At 50.8% G+C, this 6,000-nt stretch overlaps 1 protein-coding gene across 1 annotated transcript in view; it reads right to left on the minus strand.

Annotated features, from left to right (window-relative positions):
• The window catches only part of COL22A1 (collagen type XXII alpha 1 chain), a 268,416-nt gene extending 262,664 nt beyond the window's left edge, over positions 1–5,752 (minus strand). Inside the window, exon 1 of the mRNA XM_030875888.2 lies at positions 5,623–5,752. The gene's annotated coding sequence lies outside the window, so the exon portion shown is untranslated. The remainder of the gene's footprint in view (positions 1–5,622) is intronic.
• Between the last annotated feature and the right edge of the window lie 248 nt (positions 5,753–6,000).

Genomic DNA, 6,000 nt, shown 5'->3' on the forward strand with positions numbered 1-6,000 from the left:
TATCACGTTTTCTCTGGTGATTCCTGGACTCGAGCACAGAGATGCTCTAAAGGGCACTGAACCACACAGCTAGCCAAAGAAGGGCCAAATTCAGATCCGAGCCAGACTTATACACACCAACACGGCCCCGTCCGTGAATCCAGGCCCCCTGAGCTCAGTGGGGCCCCCAACGGTGCCCAAGGTCCAGAGCTGCCTGGCCATCACTCAGAAGCCTCCTGAGCGGGGAAGGAGAAGCATCTATTGCGCGTGTCTGGATGTGGAATGCTGTACCGGACCTCGTAACTATCGGTACCGCTTTTCCAATTTTGATCCTTCATTGTTTTATTGTGATTTAAACCAAGTTGTAATTTCGTTAATCCAATACTACGTGCCACGCACTTGACTATCACCATTTTGAAATTACTTCCTTCCACAAAGATTTCTTGAGTTCCTACTGTGTCCGGCATCGTACAGACACTGGTAGTTCAGAGATAAGAAATATAAAACCCATGAACCCCAGGAACTCATTGCCTAGTGGCAGAAACAGACCAGCCCACGGCGGGTTACAGCAGTCGATGATGTGGAGCTGTCGCAGCGTGGGGTGCTGGGGGCGAAGCACACCAAGCAATCCGAGACGCAAGGAGAGCCCACGCTGACTTGCCCACGGCAACTCAGGAGCAGGGGAAAAGGCTGGGATGCCATTAGGTGTTGCTTCAGAGGCCTGGAAACACCCCATCCAGGGTCCCATCCCGCCCATCAGCCTTGCTAAAGGCGAATGGGGACCACGGTACCACTGCCCAGTGGCCTCACAGCAAGCGTTAGAGCAGGCAAAACGCACCTGAATTCAACCTTTCAATTATAAACAGAGTACATCCTAGGAGCCAGACGCTGCACTAGGTAAACACGTTTTAGTGTTCATTGCTATTGTCCCCCAATCGTTCAGATGCTGGATTTTGATTGATGCGTAGGTTTGGATATAAAATTCTGAAAGGGTATTTGCCAGAACGTTACTATTGGGTAAGCTGGGGGGATGAGAACACAGGGCTGTTGCCAACATTGTTGCCCTTGTGAAAATACGCTTTCATTACTTTTATAATTTAAAACATTCTAATGAGAACTATTTTTTAAAAAGAACAAAGATTGTCTAAATGGTGTATTTGCCTCTTGGGATAAATTCTATACCTTTACCTTATACACTAAGGCCATGTGGAATTCTGGTTCAGGGTATGAGTTCTGCACTAAGACGTGGGTTTGAATCCCAGTTCTGCTGCTTACTAATTGCGGGACTGAATGTCCATAAGCCTCGGTCTATCCATCTGTACAAGGGGTAGCAGCACAGCCAATTCACAGGAGTAAGTGATGTGAGAATGCACAGTAGGCGGCCTGACGCCCTCTGGCATCCAATCTCAGGCTCAGGGTCACATTATTTTTGTTTCTACAGGTGTCAAAAAATGTCATGGGAAAGGCGATTTCAATTATTCTAAGCACCTCCAAAAACATGAATTAAGGGCTGGCAGACGGAGGTGGCAGGGAGAGAGCTTTCGTCTTAACGAGGTATCTAATGATGTACCGGACTCCCTTGGGAGGTGGTGACTCCTCTGTCCCTGGACAGAAGTAGGTGGGCAAATGCTGGGAGACATGATTCAATCACTGGATAAGGAGATTGGGCAAGGTGGCCGTGAGCTTCATCTTATAGCCTTCAGATGCAAGCGCCTATAAAGGGAATCCCCCAGCCCCGGGCTGCCGGGCAGTCAAGGCCAGCTCCAACTGGCTCAGACCTGCCAGGATGCAGTTAAAGCAAAGGTTTCTCCTTCGAGAGAGTTCCAACCAAAGGACGGTGGAAACTATTTTTTTCTCAAAATTGTATTATGAACCAAACTTTAAAAGTGAAAATGATATTCTCATCTCTACCAGAACGTAGACAGAATTAGCTAGAAGTAGTGAGCATCCAGTAACTGGGAGGGTACAAGAAAAGGCAAGCGGGCAGCAGCAGGGAACTTAACCATCAGATGGGGTTTGCCCCTCGAGGGTTCTGACAATGTCCACGACCACGGCGGGCTGGTGGCTCCGTGCATTCCCTGGGTCTCGGCCAAGACTTCCCTTTGTCTGGGCCACGATGTTACTCGGCTTTCGGCCTCTCATGAATACTCAGTCCCAAACCTCCTGAGAGCCATTAAAATGGCCATGACCTTTGTCCCAGAAACCCTATTCCTTGGGAATAGTCTGCCAGACCACATCGAAAAGGGGCCAAAGTCACATGCAGAAAGATGCTAGCTGCAGCGGCCAGCGCGAACGGTGAGCACGTCATGGCTCATCCACTTGAAGGGATTCTAAGAAGCAATAAAAAACGGTACTTACTAAAACCACAGAGTAAGTGACCGATTTTGCTAAATAATAAAGATGAGGAGTGGTACATGTCGCAAGATCCATTCATTCAACTCTGCATTCAGGCGGTCATTTACTCATTGCAAAGCAAAAGGCGGAGAGGTCAGTGTGGCCCCTGGCCTCGGTCTGGTCTTCTCAGACACCAACCCTAGCTCCAACACACACACACACACACACACAGAGGCATGCATGCATGCACCCACAATGCCGAGTCCTGGGCGGGAAGACCAAAGGGCCAACCTCTCTATGCCCAGGTGCCTCTCGGTAGACCTCTGTTTGAGACCCACCTCTGTCTCTAACTACAAAGCAGGCGAGTCACTCACATGCTCCTGGACTCTGTTCCCTCATCTGTACAATGGGGGAATTATACTTTTCCCATCTTGCCATATCCCTCTTCCTTGATTTTTTTTGGTTATTTTCTTTTTCTTCATGAAAATATTCTTGTCATTTTAATTTTATTTAATAAAAACTATTAAAAATTAAAGTTATTTTTGTCAGGCAACCTGCCATGTCTTCAATTCTTGAGTAGGAGGTTTGGCTAAACATCGTCAGGGGCAATTCCCACCCTAAAAACATCCCCATGGGCCTTTCTCATTCTGGTTCTCCCCGGCTGGCCTGCATTAGTAGTGATGGCTCCTTCTGTCCACGTGACGAGGGCTTTGATTTCCCAGACGTAGCTTTGAATCCTGACTCTTGTATTCTCTCTACCTGCCCTCAGGTAAGTCATTCAAACTCTCTCCTTCCGTTTCCGTGTTCACAAAACCGAGATATGAATGGTCCACACAGAGTTCCCAGTCCTGACCCAAGTGACCACACAGCCTGTGTTGGCCTCTATCAGTAGCAGCACTGAAGAAGCGAAGGGGGCAGGAGGGAACCAGCAGAATTCTAGGGCCGGAAAGGAAGCACTTCAGAAGGGGACGATCTCAAGCTGGGAAAAGACCCTAAATGTTCACCTGACCATCAAAGTTCAGATTAGCCCCTCACCAGCACTGCGAAATGGCCATCCAACCTCAGTTTAAATCCCTCCGGCGCTTGGGGCCCACCCCCCAGTGAGCAGATCCGGGGGGGTGGATCTGCCCCAATCTTCCTACTGGACTGGAATCCAGTGTCCAATGAAACTTCGCCCACTGGTCCTCCTTCCACTCTCTGGGGACCAAGAGGACAGATCAGTCACCTCTTCTCCACAGCATCCCTCCAGATTCCCGCGGCCACTCCACAGCATCTTTCTTACAGTCACGCTGACCTTTCCTTGTGAGCCACGCGTCTGTTCCCAGGACATCCTGCTTTCTCTCCTCTGAAAGTGCCTTCACTTATCTGTAACCCTCTTAGAATGGAATCAGACCCAGAGAGATAACCTGAATCTTCCAGTCCAGAGCCGGCAAACCCCCTGCAGGTCACACAGACAACCGTGCGTGACCAGAGGGCACATGCCTGGCGGAAGTGGGCGGCTCCTCGGAAGGCCTCCCGGGGACACATCTTCCCATTTTTCAAGAGAAGCCAGAGATTAAGATGCGTACGTGACATCTCCTGAACATGTTATGTTGGCAAGTAATTAAAACAAATGTAAAATAACCTAAGAAGTATTACAACTGTCTGTGGGCTGGACCAGCCTGTGGGCCACTTCCTTAACCGTTTTGTTAATATGAAAAAAACTTTTGAGAATCTGATGAAACTTTGAAGAAGCCCCATAAAAAAACAGTTACAAACAAATTTCTGCTCCCATTTGAAAGGCCCCGTGGATCCCCCGGAGGCACTCCTGGATCCCCAGGAAAGGAAACCCTCATCTCTTCCAGCCTCTTGCCAGACCTGGGAGGCCCAACAAATCACAATTTGGTGACAATTTCCCAAAGTCACGCAGCTGGCCTCTGAGTAGCAGCGTGACAAGACGATCTAGGATGGGGGGGGGGCGGGTGTTTCCTCCCCACAACGACTGATGCCATCCCCTCCCCAGATCTGTGAAGCAGAAGCAAAGTTAAGATGCGCCACATGCCAGCGAGGTCCCAGGCACTCACAGAGCTCTTCCTGTGTCATTTCATCATCTCCACTTGGCAGGTGAGGAAACTGGAGCTCACTGGGTGCAGTCCCCCCAGCTCAGGGCAGCCAGAGAAAGCGACTGAGTTAGGAGCAGAAGGACAGACGAGCAGCAAGGCTCCTGCCCTTCACCTGCATCTATGCCAGCTGGCCAGCACACCTCACCTGGCCTGCCTCTGGCAACGCCCAAGCCCTGGAGCTTAGAACTTTCCCGGAACAACTCATGAACTAAACTAGAAAGGGCCTGAAGATGCAGCCCATCACCAGGGGGCTCTCCCAGCTCAAGTCTGGCCTCCTAGGATTTTGCCGGGTGTACATCCTCAATGAGACACAGACAGACTGGGGCCTCAATGACCTGTGCAGAGACAGGAGTGCCGTACAGGGTTCTGGAAGATGACAAGTAATGAAGTTCTGGGGAGGGAGCCGGGGCACGGAGCGTCAGGACGAGGCCGGTTGGGCTGCCTCCTTCAGGACATGCCTGATAAGCGTGTCCCCTGTCTGTCATCTGAGTCTGGACTTGAGTGGGGAGAGGGAAGGGCACGTTTTCCAATAACATGACTATAACCTGGTACAAGAAACTCAGGTCTGCTACAGAGGATGGATTTGCAGAAAAAGAACAAAAACACCTTCCTGGGCCAGAGGAAGTTGGGAGAGGCGAAACACACTGCTCAGATAGGAAAGAGATTTAAATTTAGACCAACATGCAAAGTTCCTGGACAATGAATACAAAACCAGAGGGAAGCTATTCTTCCCCCACTTCACTCCCTTTGTGATTTTTTTTGTTTGTCCTGTTTTTTGTTTTTGTCAATCTTTCTGGCTCTTACTCCAAATTTCTTACTGGAAAGTCGAAAGAAGCTGGGGTATCTCAGCAACTCTAAAAGCAGCAGTGGGAAACAAGCCGGGCATCTGACACGCGGCCCTCAGCCCTGTGCTCCTGCCTCCTGGGGCTGCTCAACTATAATCAAACAGGTGCCTTCTCACCGACTTTGCTCCTTGCTACTAGAAAGCTCAGGCAAAGCACAGACCCACCTCGCAGGACCGGGGTCACTGCCTGAGGAGCTCCGTGTGTTCTGGCTGCAGAAGGAAACAGATCCTGCTTAGGAGAGGGCACTGTCCCCAGGGCGCACGCCCCCAGGAGTCTCCCCTCCTGGTCATGGGGAGATGGGGGGAAGCCTGAAGCCCCGTGACCTCCTGCAGCCCCCAGCGGAGAAGAGAAGCCGGCCTTACCTGGTGGGGCAAGAAGCTCACGGGGATGCCAGCTAGGGTCCCAGTCCAGGCGGATCCACGGGAAGCAGTGTCTGGAGAAGACGCCAGCCCCAGGCAGCCCCCTCCTGAGGGTCACCTGCCAGCGACCCCACCCACCCTTCCCCCAAATCTAGCAAACTGACTCGCTAGATAAGACTTGTAGTAGGTCTGGGGGGCCCCCGCAGGCCAGGGGTCCGGAGAGAGAGCTAGTTTTCAAACCGATAACTAAATAAATACAGTAAAAAGGTAAGGCTTGGCACTCAGAGAATAAAATAGAAAGTGTGTGAGAAACAGAAAAATAGGGAAAGGGGGGGGGGCACCTCTCTGGGGAGAAATGCAGCAGCAGCGGCAGCCAACCCA

This window comes from Globicephala melas, chromosome 17, assembly GCF_963455315.2.
Source record: "Globicephala melas chromosome 17, mGloMel1.2, whole genome shotgun sequence".
Classification (NCBI taxonomy): domain Eukaryota; kingdom Metazoa; phylum Chordata; class Mammalia; order Artiodactyla; family Delphinidae; genus Globicephala; species Globicephala melas.